Genomic DNA, 19,443 nt, shown 5'->3' on the forward strand with positions numbered 1-19,443 from the left:
CAAGCTATCGTCAGCTATAAAGAAAACCTCAGGAAAACTATATCAGAAGAAAACAGGACCTTTTATCGTAGTCCAACGAAACGGTCACAACTGTTACTTATTGAAGCCAACCGACGATTCCGACATCGACAGAGTAGCCAATATTCGTCAATTGACTCTATTTATCACACAAGATAACTTGGAAAAACTACGAGATGAAACCTGCCTCAAGTCCAGTCTTGATCCACGTACTCTCGAACAACGAATAAAGGAATTTCTCACTGACGAACAAGACGACTTTGAAAACGAGGAAATCGGAACCGACGAACCACCTGATTCTGATCCAGATAACGATCTAGAGATAGTAATCAACCGAAATGATTTTAAGAAAGCATCACAGGCAGTTTTTAAGGAAGTAACAAAGTCGGCTCGAGATCAGCGTGCTGCTGCACGGGCAGAGCACAATGAACGTACGTTACTCGACAATCGTATAGAACAAGGCTCAACACTCGCAAGACCTTCAGCATCAACATCAGCTGGGGCACAAGATGACACAAATCCTAAGGAACCACTAAGAAGATCTACAAGAAAGAAAATCACTCTAGAGTCTCAGGATTCCCAAGAGACGACTTACACTCTAGGAGATAACGAAGATCTGTACGATGACATATTTTTTGACACACCCGACTCATTCAGAGAACACGTAATTCCTGAAAACTCGCCTGAAAATGAACATCAAAATGCTCAAAATCAATTCGAAACTCCACCTGACTCAGGACTCATTGATACGCAACAAACATCTCAATCACAAGATAGGGAATTAGAAGTACGAAGGACCGGGGCAAGAATTCAGCGTCCCACTTCCCTCCCAACAGGGAAACGATCTGACCGTGTCTCAGCAAAATCAGGGCCTTCTACACGTTCTCAGTCGTATGATACAAATGCGTTAGGATTCGTACCAAACATCTATAAAACACCGGTTGTGCAACTACATAGATTAACACCTGAGGAAATAGAAAGATTAAAAGATGACGTTAGTGCCGCATCTCGCGACATAACGGAACTTTAATTTTGACATAAAAACTCATAGTAGTGTGATATGTAAATTAAAGAGTGTCCCATCATATTATGCTACAGATTGAGAGAATCATCAATATTAAGCAGGGTAAAAATTTAAACAAAAACAAAAAAAAAAAGAGTACTGCCTAATATTGAAAGAAGTCACATAGGAAATTAGGTTCAAAAAGGGATAGTATGTACGCTTCAAGATAATGTAAGTACTTTAAGTATTGGTCAACTTGTCAGTTATGCTGTATGAAAGATATGACAAATAAATCACATCGCTTGTTGCGTGTGTTTTATACCACACATACGTAAAACAGTCGCTAAACAATACCACCCTTTTATAGGCCTAAGACCGCATGAGAATTTATACTGGAAAATAAAAAGGATTTTGCTTTCACACTCGTAGGTGAGTGTATCCTTTCGCCATAATGGTATGACAAAAGGAATCCCGCTGTCTGATAAGTATCTGACCTACTCCCGCGATTCGACACGCATAAACGCAGGACACGCGGAAAGATTGTTAAAGATAGGCCACAATGATACACGTTACCGCGTCACGACTGTCAAAACAACCCATCCTTACCTATACAATAAATAGGCGATTTCTTTTTGTCAATATTGATAAATTTTCCGGATCATGGCACATAATTCATTATTTTAAGCCCATGAATAAACCCTTTCTTTAGCTGTCAAAAATCATATCGATTAATACAAAAAATATTATATCATTGTAGTTTCAAATCCATAGCATTGCCCAAGTAATGTTTAGGTAAAAACACGGCGATATAATCAAAAAAAAAAACAACTTCAAAGTTCCTAAAAACTTTTTAATCGACATAAAACATTCTAAAATTCATATCGTCGTAATCTTTAATCATTCTTCAACCCCATAGCATTGCCCCGCGATGCTTAGATTAAAACATGACGATATGAGCTAAAATTTCCCAATTTCAAATTTTTTTTTTTTTTATCGTCATAATAAGTCATTCATTTCTTTTTTAGGCCCAAAAGCAGCATACCAATAGGTAAAAACATGACGACATAAAACCAACATTTCTAACCTTCAAATCGTGATATTTAAGCTAGCATAAAAATCACGATCATATTTTTCAATTAGGCAATTTTATACACAGACTGACAAATCAAGCAAGTACTTGACACGTCAGTTTAGGTATTAAAATTGAAAATTCCATACTCGAATGCGTAACTTGTTCGTAAATCGCATTCATTTCCACCCCTTAAGCACTCTTCAGCTTAACAGGTATGTGAACTGTTTATTATAAACAACACATAAAAAGTCAAACGCCCTATACACCCCGCATCGCACACACGATACAGGTATACGGCGATTTGAGACAGTCTCATCTTCCCTCTCTTTTCACCTGTCTTTTTCTATCTCTCTCTTTCCCATGTGTACACCATCCGCACATTCGAGATGGTAGCCGAATTATATTGCTTCACATCGCAAAAAAGTTATACAAATTTTGCGACATTGATGAAGTACATATTAAACAAAATTTTAGTCAACGATTTCTTAAGCTCTTTGATAGTTGGAGACGCGCGGACGCGATGTCAATCATCCGTGGCCATTCTAGACCAGTCTTTTCGTTTGTACAGGAAAAAGAGAGACAGTAATCGGTAACTAATTACCTGCGCAAGACACGATACATTGTATGTCACCTTAGAGGCAAGACTGCTTCTATAAGAACTGGGCTCGCAGATTTTTTTTGATTTTTTTTTACGTAGCTAAGCGAGCGCCCGTCTGGAATATAACCACAGGTAATACAATGTAACACGCTTACGGATGACCGCATTAGCGATTCAGTCGTAAGAGGGTGGCGCAGGTGGCGTTAGCGGACTGACCTGTCAATCACTAATACAGACAAGTTGTGTGTATTAAGCGAATTGACTCGCGGTTTTATTTGAGGTATAATGGTGACGTGAATAAGGAACTGATAATAAATTAACTTATAAGTTAATTTAATGCTGACAGATGTCGACCCTTCAAGACCTAACAATTTGGCTAGATTTTTTTTAGTAAGATCCTTAGAATATTGTCGGCGGCTTTTTTTGTACATAGGATTTTGTTTAAGTGCTTTCTCTGTCTCTTCTCACCGATCCCTCTGGTCCAGGCACCTGTGTGCAGAGAAAAGAAAGTCCAGCCTCTTTTAGGGCATTTTGTTACCAATACACCTTCGAGAGCCAATAATTGACTCGTAATTTACATCACACACGTTTCACCTCTCTTATCACAGCCCACTTAGTTAGAAAAATTTCCTCACCCCCTGTACCAATATACAAATGTTCGCGAAAAAACACATGATCTATACCTAGGTAGTGGGGACTCACCCCCGAGTATCATCGTAGCTAAAACACCAGCTAAGGGTATCGATCGTCTTAAGATAGAATTTATTTACAAAGTTGGCGTGATTGACGAATGCTGTTCCAGACCAAGTCCTCTGATCAAGGGTAAGTTTGCGATTGCGCTCGTTTATTAAGTAAACTTGTAATCCAGGTGTTAACGTAAATAAAATTAATGACACATATTTGTGTGCCATTAATACAAACTATTTATTGATTTTTTGAGATTATTTTTCGCGTAATTTTTTTGATTTGGATTTCCGTCACTATATCTCTGAATTGTCTTCGAATTAGGATGTCGATGAGTTTGGACATTATATGTGAGAGCTGTAAGCTTCCAGTTCTACGAGATGGTCCGCATAAGTTCACCATAAGGGATGATCCACACGTAACTTCGTGTGGACACCTCTACCATTATGGTTGCATTTTTTCTCTTAGGATGGAGTCGAAAAAGGTTAATAGAGACAATTTACGAGTTGCTAGTTGCGTGAAAGAAGGGTGTAAGGAAAATATTAAAGCGCTAGATTACAATGAGATAAAGTATACATTGAGAGAATTTCCTACGAGTTATGATGAGAAACTCACCGAGATAAAAAACCAACTAATCGTGCAACAAGATTACACAACAAGAATGGAGAACACGCTAATGTATGAGAATAGAGTATTAAGAAATCAGTTGGAAGTATTACGACGCGAAAACGCCAACCTCCAGGCGAGATATAGCATGACTTTGAACAACTCCATTCACTCTTCCCTGAACAACTCCAGAATCCAAAATAATATCCAAAATTCCAAAACCATTCATTATCAGCCACATTTGGTACCTATGTATCAAATGCAGCCGTTGATGAAAAATCCAATTCCTAATCCCTCTGTAAAAGCTCCAATCCCAATTTTACCTCGTCCTGTTCAATACACAAATCCAATCCAAGTAAATCCACCTCGTCTATTCCCTACTTACCCAAACCCGAATGGGAGTGCGTTCAAACCCATTCATGCGAACTCCGAATTAAATAGGCCTGAACCATCAGCAACTCCAGCACCGTTGGCGATCAATTCTATTCAGGTAGTAGAAAACCATTCACCCGCAAACACGAGCGAAAGGATAAATGAGAAGAAAAGGTCGTACGAAAAGATGAATGAGAATGAGGTATCGGAGAATGAGATTAAGATCTGGAATCCCGCGTTCAGTGCGCGGGAGACAGAGTCCGAAGATAAAGATCACGAACAGGTAGCTAAGAAAGTGAAAGTAGCAAAAGTCACACCAATAAAACCTCGTTCTTTAGTGGAAAAAGGCGCATATCATCGCCGTTTTCACGCTCGCTATGGAACAAGTTCAACAGAACTCAGCCCATTTTTTCCGACCAATTCTTACCCTTTTAGTTATCTTGCGGCTAGTTATGAAGCCAGAAAAGGACATTATGCAATAGCATTCTTCGCTTATAATATCTTAATACTAGGTGACGGCCACGCAGACGCAATTTCTCGTATTTTGTGTTCCGGTAGACGTTACACCAGCTTAGTCGACCCAAATTTGTACCGTCAAAATTTACGGCTAGCTGAATTAATTTGTCATCTCAGTACCCTTCATACTCTGCCCAAAAGAATAATGTTATCAATAGGAAATTTCGATGCAATAAATGGTACAACTGAGGAACGTTTTAAGAACGATTTCGAGGCGCTATGCAAATTATTTAACAAACACGATGTAGAAGAAGTAATTCTTCTCCCTCTTATTCCATATGTAGAGGCAAATCGAGAATATTTAATTCCCATTTCTGGAGTGCTTTATCAGGACTGGAGTGAAATACTCAAGGCGCGTATGACAAGAATCCCTGAATGTTTTCATGCGGTGAGCCCTAGTGCTCTTCGCTGGGGAACATATGGACCTTATCTAATCGCAGCCGAATATGGGCCAATTATCGAGGCCATAAAGCGTCGCTTCATACCAGTTGTACCCAAGCATAAGAAAACTCGTAGGTCTCTAAAAGCGACGCAAGCTAGGAAAGTTTCATCTAATTCGAATGAAGGAACCCGTACCCCCATCCCAAAAATTGTAATCAAGATCAATAATTCGTCCTCAGAGGACAGTGAAGGTACTTCGTGCTCTAGCCCACGATATAGGATTGAAGACGCGAGAATGCCCACTCCTCTCAATCTTATGAGAGAGACATGTATGATTCAGGAAAAGATTGATTACAAAAAGATTGGGAAATTCAGCATTCTACAAAGAGTGCTTGAGACCACGAATCCAGAGTCGAAAGATGAAGTAGAAAAAATAGAACATCCGACTGAAGAGACGAATGAAATTGTAGGCGATCTAGATGCTACACCCTCAACATCTCAGGATGTATCGAATACAGCATCCACTTCCGAGAATGTATCGAATAATTGTTCGATACAACCATTTTCTGTACAAGTTCATGAGATTTGCACGAAAGAATGCGAGAAAAAGATTCCGACAGCAAATCGCCTGCCAACCTTCAAAAAATGGACAGATGAAGTAGAGAGAGACGCTCAATTCGTTAAAAATCTTCGGAATCGTATTGTAGAAGGAAAAATTGAAGCGAGAAAATAATGAGCCCTTGACACGAACACATATTCGTGCCAAAAAACTCATATTTTGAATTCCTTCAATTTTGGCATATTGTAAATAAAATCCACTGAGCCTTTCAAACTAATTTTAAGAATAATCCATAATTTCCTTATTTTTTAGCATAAAATATCGAGTGACAAAATTCACTATGTCATATACTTGATTAGAATTTTAATTCGAATTTTATTTTGTTTTAGAAGCAAAAGCGAGTGCAAATCGTTCAAAGTTAGTCAATTTTCGACGAACACCAACGATTAATCAATTTTTTTTTTACAGCAATAATAACTAGTTTTTTCTTTGTTTTTAACCTTTTGTTCTTTTTTCAACAGCAATAATCAAATTTTTTTTTAGCAATAACCAACTTTCTTTTCAAATTTTTTTTTTTTGTAATAGCAATAATCAAAATCTTCTGTCCTTAGCATCATGGATCCTTTAATTTCAGAAATGATTAATCTTATTTCAGCGATTATTGACCTCCTTGATTCGCAAAAGCACATGAATATAACGTTAATGCAATTTATTTCAGAACTCGTCGAAAATAATAGATGCAAATGCCCACCAAAAAAGTAAAAAATGTACTAATGATTTCACAGCCACAGTATAAATGAATCGTCTATAAAGGCCTCAAAAGATATGTTACCTGTCCAAATCGACGATTCACTTCGTCTGGCGCCTGACGTGGGATACAAACTTTTCGGCAAAGAGATATACATGTCACATATCTTCGGAGCTCCCGGATGCAATTCCAGATCGATTCACAATACCACCAATACATCCCGAGCACAGACTCTGGATATACTGTCGATAATGAGATCATTCTTTCATTTTTTCTAACAATAGTTTTGTAAAAACCTTACTAATAATTTCCTCTCCACAGTGTATAAAAATCATCTCTAAACACTTCAAAACATCGCAGTCAAGAAGATGTCGGATGGTCCCGTGATACCGAGAGGTTTCCACCTCCCCCACGACGCTCCTGAGCATATACTCTGGATATACATCGTAGATATCTCATCTCACATGACATTCCTGAGCATAAACTCGAGAGATACATTATGAACGACGAAATTATTTTTTATCCAAATACTTCAATATTTCAACTTGTAAATTTTTTTTTTCCATAATTTTTCTTTTGTAATAATTTGAACTGATTTTGCATTTTTGTACTCGTATGCATTTATTATTTATAATTTGTTAACTGTAAGATGTAAATACGTTGACCTAGACTTATGCAAAATTTTAAACGACACAATTAAGACTTTGGCTTCACTAGAATTAAGAAAACCCACAAAAAACATGATAAAAGAGTGACAATTTTGTGGATTTAATTTTAAGACACATAAGCGTTTCAAATTTGCAATTATTTTTCTTTTAAGTCACTCACAATTTAACGTAACGTAATATTTTCTTCCTTCAAAACTTCGGTATGACACACGAAACGCAAAAAACGTAGTTTTAATTAGATTTAGAAGAACGCACCCAAAATTTCTTTTTCTCGCGATTAAAACAAAAGATACCGGAATTCTTGGCCGTCATACCCTCAAAAATTTGAACTTCGAACATAGAAATTTCGAATTCGCATATAGGCTAAATTGGACGTATGGACGACGAATCAACATCGCTCAACGAATACACACATCTGTGTGTACTCAATCAAAATTATTAGGATTGCTAGGTCGATGTCTTTTAGGTTTAACCCCCATACTCACGTAATATTTGGCCATTTCTCAAAATTTTAGAATTTTTTTTTATTTTTTCTACACTATCACGATTTCAAAATTTATTATAAAATTATTTCCCTAAAAATCATTACCTTCTCGAACCTGTAAACTGCTGCTATCATAGACGACACATCTTACAGGTATCGACCAGACATTTGGTCTCCAATATCTTCGGAAATTGGTCACTGATGCGCTGGTTGGTATCTCTAAATGTGAAAGTGCTGGTAGTAACAATCTTCATCTCAAAATTTCACGCCTCCGACACCATCTTTGGAATTGTTCAAATAAGTATGTTCATGCATATTTGTGGCTAAATTAGTCTGCAGATAACGCAGCAAAGTACGGAGGGGCAGTGGATCCCTTCCGGTCTGTAGGGCTCGCAAGGGGGGAAGAGAGGGAGTAGAGGTGTAGGTCAATGACCTTTTTTGGTCTTCCCATTTTTATGATCCGTGCTTTTCTGAGTGATCTTTGGCTCTCTAAATCAAAGCCACGAAGGGGCAATGATATGGGAAGGATTGCCCTACACACTCAGCTAGTGATTCGTAGCAGCCTTTCTTAGGAAAGAGCCGCGAGATACGTATACTGGCGAGGTGTACACTTTGTAGTACACTTTTCTTACTCCCTAATACCGGAAGGTTTGGTAATGTGTTCGCTACTAGATTAGGTACATGATCGTCTGTTAATTAGATCAACGTGTGTCTGTGTGAGTACCCACCCACACATACACACGTAAAGACGATCATTTTCTGTATTTAATGATTGACGTATAGGTGTCACCAACACACAGACACGTAAAGACGATTCTTAAGTGTTTCGTAGGGGAACTGTCAATCAAACTACCTGTTAGGTCTACGTCATGCGAGGGCGTTGATCGTTTACACACACACATACGACTAACTAATGTGTTTTATAGGGGAAAGGATAGGGTTGAATCGTCTGTGTACGCATACACGCACACGGACGATCGTCCGAGTGTATTTTATACAAACATAATCGATATTAATCGGTTATATTCGGCTGACCAGCGCGCGCATCATAAATAAGGGTTGTACTTACCTAATTTCACCCCCGTCTAAGACAATGATCTATAAATAGCGATGCACGCGAATAAATCAAGTGTTCTTGGATGCTTCTCTTGATGTAGAAAAAGTCGGATGTTAGTTCGTCTTTGATCTTACAATTTCGCGATAGTAAGTTCTCGTCCATACCCGGAAGGGTAGAGCTTCGGCGTTATGCCTAATTTGATGATCGCTTGAACATCTTGTTCAAGTCATCCCTTTTTATGTCTAAACCACTTCTAGCGTGGAAATATCGGTTTACGCGATTGATTCTATCTTTTTCGTTTAACCCTTTTTGGGATTAATCTCCGATATTCCGGACATTGGGGATTAATCCAGTTTAATATCGCGAATGTAGCTTAAATCAGTTTAATTTGTTGTACAAACTTGCTTTCGAAAATAACTCTAAAAATAACGCTAAAAATGACACATTCAATGCCCGCTATTAGTTCAACATACGCGAATGTAGTTTTCATAAATCGATTTGGTCATGTTGATATGAGTGATCGAAATACCTCCGGAGTCTGTAAGTAGTTTGCATTTAAATCCCTAGGCATGCGTTCGCCTATCCAGATTAATTAAACTTAACGTAAATTTAATGTAATTGTGTCGAAACGTATGACGTCGCGTTTTTATATTGTTGTATTATTTTACACCCCGAATATCCTAATCGCGAATTAATGTAGTTTTAGTTTATCCATCTATGTCTTTATGTACGAGCATGTGCTCGTAAATAAGATTAGGTTACTGAAATGTCTCTATTACCTGTGCTATCTTTTAATAAAAATGTCATTGAAAGGCGTTTAAAGATGTTTTTATTCAAGATAGGATCAGGAATAAATACTGTTGTGGTCGAGTGAGAAATGCTAAACTCTCCCTTAATGAGCTAGTCAGGGATGTGATTCATTCGGAAATTATTCCCCACTAAAGGAATAATTCTAAGTCGCAATGATAGAGGATAAATTCGAACCCTATTCTTTATCTAAACTATTCTTATCCGTCCCACAACAACTTGGCCAGTGATTTTCAAGAAATATCAAAATGGACGTATGAGTTGAGTACGGCATTTTGTGAATGATGGGAAAAAAAGTGAAAATTTCCACTTATCAAGCTCCTAAAGATTCATGGAGACTTGGTCAGTGATTTTCAAGAAATATCAAAATGGCCGTATGAGTTGAGTACAGCATTTTGTGAATGATGGAAAAAGGTGAAAATTTCCACTTATCAAGCTCCTAAAGATTCATGGAGACTTGGTCAGTGATTTTCAAAAAATATCAAAATGGCCGTATGAGTTGAGTACGGCATTTTGTGAATGATGGAAAAAGGTGAAAATTTCCACTTATCAAGCACCTATGATTTGTGGAGACTTGGTCAGTGATTTTCAAGAAATATCAAAATGGCCGTATGAGTTGAGTACGGCATTTTGTGAATGATGGAAAAAGGTGAAAATTTCCACTTTCCAAGCACCTATGATTTGTGGAGACTTGGTCAGTGATTTTCAAGAAATATCAAAATGGCCGTATGAGTTGAGTACGGCATTTTGTGAATGATGGAAAAAGGTGAAAATTTCCACTTATCAAGCTCCTAAAGATTCATGGAGACTTGGTCAGTGATTTTCAAGAAATATCAAAATGGCCGTATGAGTTGAGTACGGCATTTTGTGAATGATGGAAAAAGGTGAAAATTTCCACTTACCAAGCACCTATGATTTGTGGAGACTTGGTCAGTGATTTTCAAGAAATATCAAAATGGCCGTATGAGTTGAGTACGGCATTTTGTGAATGATGGAAAAAGGTGAAAATTTCCACTCATCAAGCTCCTAAAGATTCATGGAGACTTGGTCAGTGATTTTCAAGAAATATCAAAATGGCCGTATGAGTTGAGTACGGCATTTTGTGAATGATGGAAAAAGGTGAAAATTTCCACTTATCAAGCTGCTAAAGATTCATGGAGACTTGGTCAGTGATTTTCAAGAAATATCAAAATGGCCGTATGAGTTGAGTACGGCATTTTGTGAATGATGGAAAACGGTGAAAATTTCCACTTACCAAGCACCTATGATTTGTGGAGACTTGGTCAGTGATTTTCAAGAAATATCAAAAAGGCCGTATGAGTTGAGTACGGCATTTTGTGAATGATGGAAAAAAAAGTGAAAATTTCCACTTATCAAGCTCCTAAAGATTCATGGAGACTTGGTCAGTGATTTTCAAGAAATATCAAAATGGCTGTATGAGTTGAGTACAGCATTTTGTGAATGATGGAAAAAGGTGAAAATTTCCACTTATCAAGCTCCTAAAGATTCATGGAGACTTGGTCAGTGATTTTCAAGAAATATCAAAATGGCCGTATGAGTTGAGTACGGCATTTTGTGAATGATGGAAAAAGGTGAAAATTTCCACTTACCAAGCACCTATGATTTGTGAAGACTTGGTCAGTGATTTTCAAGAAATATCAAAATGGCCGTATGAGTTGAGTACGGCATTTTGTGAATGATGGAAAAAGGTGAAAATATCCACTTTCCAAGCACCTATGATTTGTGGAGACTTGGTCAGTGATTTTCAAGAAATATCAAAATGGCCGTATGAGTTGAGTACGGCATTTTGTGAATGATGGAAAAAGGTGAAAATTTCCACTTATCAAGCTCCTAAAGATTCATGGAGACTTGGTCAGTGATTTTCAAGAAATATCAAAATGGCCGTATGAGTTGAGTACGGCATTTTGTGAACGATGGAAAAAGGTGAAAATTTCCACTTACCAAGCACCTATGATTTGTGGAGACTTGGTCAGTGATTTTCAAGAAATATCAAAATGGCCGTATGAGTTGAGTACGGCATTTTGTGAATGATGGAAAAAGGTGAAAATTTCCACTTACCAAGCACCTATGATTTGTGGAGACTTGGTCAGTGATTTTCAAGAAATATCAAAATGGCCGTATGAGTTGAGTACGGCATTTTGTGAATGATGGAAAAAAAAGTGAAAATTTCCACTTATCAAGCTCCTAAAGATTCATGGAGACTTGGTCAGTGATTTTCAAGAAATATCAAAATGGCCGTATGAGTTGAGTACGGCATTTTGTGAATGATGGAAAAAGGTGAAAATTTCCACTTATCAAGCACCTATGATTTGTGGAGACTTGGTCAGTGATTTTCAAGAAATATCAAAATGGCCGTATGAGTTGAGTACAGCATTTTGTGAATGATGGAAAAAGGTGAAAATTTCCACTTACCAAGCACCTATGATTTGTGGAGACTTGGTCAGTGATTTTCAAGAAATATCAAAATGGCCGTATGAGTTGAGTACGGCATTTTGTGAATGATGGAAAAAGGTGAAAATTTCCACTTATCAAGCTCCTAAAGATTCATGGAGACTTGGTCAGTGATTTTCAAGAAATATCAAAATGGCCGTATGAGTTGAGTACGGCATTTTGTGAATGATGGAAAAAGGTGAAAATTTCCACTTACCAAGCACCTATGATTTGTGAAGACTTGGTCAGTGATTTTCAAGAAATATCAAAATGGCCGTATGAGTTGAGTACGGCATTTTGTGAATGATGGAAAAAGGTGAAAATTTCCACTTTCCAAGCACCTATGATTTGTGGAGACTTGGTCAGTGATTTTCAAGAAATATCAAAATGGCCGTATGAGTTGAGTACGGCATTTTGTGAATGATGGAAAAAGGTGAAAATTTCCACTTATCAAGCTCCTAAAGATTCATGGAGACTTGGTCAGTGATTTTCAAGAAATATCAAAATGGCCGTATGAGTTGAGTACGGCATTTTGTGAATGATGGAAAAAGGTGAAAATTCCAATTATCAAGCACCTATGATTTGTGGAGACTTGGTCAGTGATTTTCAAGAAATATCAAAATGGCGGTATGAGTTGAGTACGGCATTTTGTGAATGATGGAAAAAGGTGAAAATTTCCACTTACCAAGCACCTATGATTTGTGGAGACTTGGTCAGTGATTTTCAAGAAATATCAAAATGGCCGTATGAGTTGAGTACGGCATTTTGTGAATGATGGAAAAAGGTGAAAATTTCCACTTACCGAGCACCTATGATTTGTGGAGACTTGGTCAGTGATTTTCAAGAAATATCAAAATGGCCGTATGAGTTGAGTACGGCATTTTGTGAATGATGGAAAAAGGTGAAAATTTCCACTTACCAAGCACCTATGATTTGTGGAGACTTGGTCAGTGATTTTCAAGAAATATCAAAATGGCCGTATGAGTTGAGTACGGCATTTTGTGAATGATGGAAAAAGGTGAAAATTTCCACTTACCGAGCACCTATGATTTGTGGAGACTTGGTCAGTGATTTTCAAGAAATATCAAAATGGCCGTATGAGTTGAGTACGGCATTTTGTGAATGATGGAAAAAGGTGAAAATTTCCACTTACCGAGCACCTATGATTTGTGGAGACTTGGTCAGTGATTTTCAAGAAATATCAAAAAGGCCGTATGAGTTGAGTACGGCATTTTGTGAATGATGGAAAAAAAAGTGAAAATTTCCACTTATCAAGCTCCTAAAGATTCATGGAGACTTGGTCAGGGATTTTCAAGAAATATCAAAATGGCCGTATGAGTTGAGTACGGCATTTTGTGAATGATGGAAAAAGGTGAAAATTTCCACTTACCAAGCACCTATGATTTGTGGAGACTTGGTCAGTGATTTTCAAGAAATATCAAAATGGCCGTATGAGTTGAGTACGGCATTTTGTGAATGATGGAAAAAGGTGAAAATTTCCACTTACCAAGCACCTATGATTTGTGGAGACTTGGTCAGTGATTTTCAAGAAATATCAAAATGGCCGTATGAGTTGAGTACGGCATTTTGTGAATGATGGAAAAAGGTGAAAATTTCCACTTACCAAGCACCTATGATTTGTGGAGACTTGGTCAGTGATTTTCAAGAAATATCAAAATGGCCGTATGAGTTGAGTACGGCATTTTGTGAATGATGGAAAAAAAAGTGAAAATTTCCACTTATCAAGCTCCTAAAGATTCATGGAGACTTGGTCAGTGATTTTCAAGAAATATCAAAAAGGCCGTATGAGTTGAGTACGGCATTTTGTGAATGATGGAAAAAAAAGTGAAAATTTCCACTTATCAAGCTCCTAAAGATTCATGGAGACTTGGTCAGTGATTTTCAAGAAATATCAAAATGGCCGTATGAGTTGAGTACAGCATTTTGTGAATGATGGAAAAAGGTGAAAATTTCCACTTACCAAGCACCTATGATTTGTGGAGACTTGGTCAGTGATTTTCAAGAAATATCAAAATGGCCGTATGAGTTGAGTACGGCATTTTGTGAATGATGGAAAAAGGTGAAAATTTCCACTTATCAAGCTCCTAAAGATTCATGGAGACTTGGTCAGTGATTTTCAAGAAATATCAAAATGGCAGTATGAGTTGAGTACGGCATTTTGTGAATGATGGAAAAAGGTGAAAATTTCCACTTACCAAGCACCTATGATTTGTGAAGACTTGGTCAGTGATTTTCAAGAAATATCAAAATGGCCGTATGAGTTGAGTACGGCATTTTGTGAATGATGGAAAAAGGTGAAAATTTCCACTTTCCAAGCACCTATGATTTGTGGAGACTTGGTCAGTGATTTTCAAGAAATATCAAAATGGCCGTATGAGTTGAGTACGGCATTTTGTGAATGATGGAAAAAGGTGAAAATTTCCACTTATCAAGCTCCTAAAGATTCATGGAGACTTGGTCAGTGATTTTCAAGAAATATCAAAATGGCCGTATGAGTTGAGTACGGCATTTTGTGAATGATGGAAAAAGGTGAAAATTTCCACTTATCAAGCCCCTATGATTTGTGGAGACTTGGTCAGTGATTTTCAAGAAATATCAAAAAGGCCGTATGAGTTGAGTACGTCATTTTGTGAATGATGGAAAAAGGTGAAAATTTCCACTTTCCAAGCACCTATGATTTGTGGAGACTTGGTCAGTGATTTTCAAGAAATATCAAAATGGCCGTATGAGTTGAGTATGGCATTTTGTGAATGATGGAAAAAGGTGAAAATTTCCACTTACCAAGCACCTATGATTTGTGGAGACTTGGTCAGTGATTTTCAAGAAATATCAAAATGGCCATATGAGTTGAGTACGGCATTTTGTGAATGATGGAAAAAGGTGAAAATTTCCACTTACCAAGCACCTATGATTTGTGGAGACTTGGTCAGTGATTTTCAAGAAATATCAAAATGGCCGTATGAGTTGAGTACGACATTTTGTGAATGATGGAAAAAAAAGTGAAAATTTCCACTTATCAAGCTCCTAAAGATTCATGGAGACTTGGTCAGTGATTTTCAAGAAATATCAAAATGGCCGTATGAGTTGAGTACGGCATCTTGTGAATGATGGAAAAAGGTGAAAATTTCCACTTTCCAAGCACCTATGATTTGTGGAGACTTGGTCAGTGATTTTCAAGAAATATCAAAATGGCCGTATGAGTTGAGTACGGCATTTTGTGAATGATGGAAAAAGGTGAAAATTTCCACTTACCAAGCACCTATGATTTGTGGAGACTTGGTCAGTGATTTTCAAGAAATATCAAAATGGCCGTATGAGTTGAGTACGGCATTTTGTGAATGATGGAAAAAGGTGAAAATTTCCACTTTCCAAGCACCTATGATTTGTGGAGACTTGGTCAGTGATTTTCAAGAAATATCAAAATGGCCGTATGAGTTGAGTACGGCATTTTGTGAATGATGGAAAAAGGTGAAAATTTCCACTTACCAAGCACCTATGATTTGTGGAGACTTGGTCAGTGATTTTCAAGAAATATCAAAATGGCCGTATGAGTTGAGTACGGCATTTTGTGAATGATGGAAAAAGGTGAAAATTTCCACTTATCAAGCCCCTATGATTTGTGGAGACTTGGTCAGTGATTTTCAAGAAATATCAAAAAGGCCGTATGAGTTGAGTACGGCATTTTGTGAATGATGGAAAAAGGTGAAAATTTCCACTTTCCAAGCACCTATGATTTGTGGAGACTTGGTCAGTGATTTTCAAGAAATATCAAAATGGCCGTATGAGTTGAGTATGGCATTTTGTGAATGATGGAAAAAGGTGAAAATTTCCACTTACCAAGCACCTATGATTTGTGGAGACTTGGTCAGTGATTTTCAAGAAATATCAAAATGGCCGTATGAGTTGAGTACGGCATTTTGTGAATGATGGAAAAAGGTGAAAATTTCCACTTACCAAGCACCTATGATTTGTGGAGACTTGGTCAGTGATTTTCAAGAAATATCAAAATGGCCGTATGAGTTGAGTACGGCATTTTGTGAATGATGGAAAAAAAAGTGAAAATTTCCACTTATCAAGCTCCTAAAGATTCATGGAGACTTGGTCAGTGATTTTCAAGAAATATCAAAATGGCCGTATGAGTTGAGTACGGCATCTTGTGAATGATGGAAAAAGGTGAAAATTTCCACTTTCCAAGCACCTATGATTTGTGGAGACTTGGTCAGTGATTTTCAAGAAATATCAAAATGGCCGTATGAGTTGAGTACGGCATTTTGTGAATGATGGAAAAAGGTGAAAATTTCCACTTATCAAGCTCCTAAAGATTCATGGAGACTTGGTCAGTGATTTTCAAGAAATATCAAAATGGCCGTATGAGTTGAGTACGGCATTTTGTGAATGATGGAAAAAGGTGAAAATTTCCACTTACCAAGCACCTATGATTTGTGGAGACTTGGTCAGTGATTTTCAAGAAATATCAAAATGGCCGTATGAGTTGAGTACGGCATTTTGTGAATGATGGAAAAAGGTGAAAATTTCCACTTATCAAGCTCCTAAAGATTCATGGAGACTTGGTCAGTGATTTTCAAGAAATATCAAAATGGCCGTATGAGTTGAGTACGGCATTTTGTGAATGATGGAAAAAGGTGAAAATTTCCACTTACCAAGCACCTATGATTTGTGGAGACTTGGTCAGTGATTTTCAAGAAATATCAAAATGGCCGTATGAGTTGAGTACGGCATTTTGTGAATGATGGAAAAAGGTGAAAATTTCCACTTACCAAGCACCTATGATTTGTGGAGACTTGGTCAGTGATTTTCAAGAAATATCAAAATGGCCGTATGAGTTGAGTACGGCATTTTGTGAATGATGGAAAAAAAAGTGAAAATTTCCACTTATCAAGCTCCTAAAGATTCATGGAGACTTGGTCAGTGATTTTCAAGAAATATCAAAATGGCCGTATGAGTTGAGTACAGCATTTTGTGAATGATGGAAAAAGGTGAAAATTTCCACTTACCAAGCACCTATGATTTGTGGAGACTTGGTCAGTGATTTTCAAGAAATATCAAAATGTCCGTATGAGTTGAGTACGGCATTTTGTGAATGATGGAAAAAGGTGAAAATTTCCACTTTCCAAGCACCTATGATTTGTGGAGACTTGGTCAGTGATTTTCAAGAAATATCAAAATGGCCGTATGAGTTGAGTACGGCATTTTGTGAATGATGGAAAAAGGTGAAAATTTCCACTTACCAAGCACCTATGATTTGTGGAGACTTGGTCAGTGATTTTCAAGAAATATCAAAATGGCCGTATGAGTTGAGTACGGCATTTTGTGAATGATGGAAAAAGGTGAAAATTTCCACTTACCAAGCACCTATGATTTGTGGAGACTTGGCCAGTGATTTTCAAGAAATATCAAAATGGACGTATGAGTTGAGTACGGCATTTTGTGAATGATGGAAAAAAAAGTGAAAATTTCCACTTATCAAGCTCCTAAAGATTCATGGAGACTTGGTCAGTGATTTTCAAGAAATATCAAAATGGCAGTATGAGTTGAGTACAGCATTTTGTGAATGATGGAAAAAGGTGAAAATTTCCACTTATCAAGCTCCTAAAGATTCATGGAGACTTGGTCAGTGATTTTCAAGAAATATCAAAATGGCCGTATGAGTTGAGTACGGCATTTTGTGAATGATGGAAAAAGGTGAAAATTTCCACTTATCAAGCACCTATGATTTGTGGAGACTTGGTCAGTGATTTTCAAGAAATATCAAAATGGCCGTATGAGTTGAGTACGGCATTTTGTGAATGATGGAAAAAGGTGAAAATTTCCACTTTCCAAGCACCTATGATTTGTGGAGACTTGGTCAGTGATTTTCAAGAAATATCAAAATGGCCGTATGAGTTGAGTACGGCATTTTGTGAATGATGGAAAAAGGTGAAAATTTCCACTTATCAAGCTCCTAAAGATTCATGGAGACTTGGTCAGTGATTTTCAAGAAATATCAAAATGGCCGTATGAGTTGAGTACGGCATTTTGTGAATGATGGAAAAAGGTGAAAATTTCCACTTACCAAGCACCTATGATTTGTGGAGACTTGGTCAGTGATTTTCAAGAAATATCAAAATGGCCGTATGAGTTGAGTACGGCATTTTGTGAATGATGGAAAAAGGTGAAAATTTCCACTTATCAAGCTCCTAAAGATTCATGGAGACTTGGTCAGTGATTTTCAAGAAATATCAAAATGGCCGTATGAGTTGAGTACGGCATTTTGTGAATGATGGAAAACGGTGAAAATTTCCACTTACCAAGCACCTATGATTTGTGGAGACTTGGTCAGTGATTTTCAAGAAATATCAAAATGGCCGTATGAGTTGAGTACGGCATTTTGTGAATGATGGAAAAAGGTGAAAATTTCCACTTACCAAGCACCTATGATTTGTGGAGGCTTGGTCAGTGATTTTCAAGAAATATCAAAATGGCCGTATGAGTTGAGTACGGCATTTTGTGAATGATGGAAAAAGGTGAAAATTTCCACTTACCAAGCACCTATGATTTGTGGAGACTTGGTCAGTGATTTTCAAGAAATATCAAAATGGCCGTATGAGTTGAGTATGGCATTTTGTGAATGATGGAAAAAGGTGAAAATTTCCACTTACCAAGCACCTATGATTTGTGGAGACTTGGTCAGTGATTTTCAAGAAATATCAAAATGGCCGTATGAGTTGAGTACGGCATTTTGTGAATGATGGAAAAAGGTGAAAATTTCCACTTACCAAGCACCTATGATTTGTGGAGACTTGGTCAGTGATTTTCAAGAAATATCAAAATGGCCGTATGAGTTGAGTACGGCATTTTGTGAATGATGGAAAAAAAAGTGAAAATTTCCACTTATCAAGCTCCTAAAGATTCATGGAGACTTGGTCAGTGATTTTCAAGAAATATCAAAATGGCCGTATGAGTTGAGTACGGCATCTTGTGAATGATGGAAAAAGGTGAAAATTTCCACTTTCCAAGCACCTATGATTTGTGGAGACTTGGTCAGTGATTTTCAAGAAATATCAAAATGGCCGTATGAGTTGAGTACGGCATTTTGTGAATGATGGAAAAAGGTGAAAATTTCCACTTATCAAGCTCCTAAAGATTCATGGAGACTTGGTCAGTGATTTTCAAGAAATATCAAAATGGCCGTATGAGTTGAGTACGGCATTTTGTGAATGATGGAAAAAGGTGAAAATTTCCACTTACCAAGCACCTATGATTTGTGGAGACTTGGTCAGTGATTTTCAAGAAATATCAAAATGGCCGTATGAGTTGAGTACGGCATTTTGTGAATGATGGAAAAAGGTGAAAATTTCCACTTATCAAGCTCCTAAAGATTCATGGAGACTTGGTCAG

This window comes from Planococcus citri, chromosome 5 (genome assembly GCF_950023065.1).
Source record: "Planococcus citri chromosome 5, ihPlaCitr1.1, whole genome shotgun sequence".
Taxonomy (NCBI): Eukaryota; Metazoa; Arthropoda; class Insecta; order Hemiptera; family Pseudococcidae; genus Planococcus; species Planococcus citri.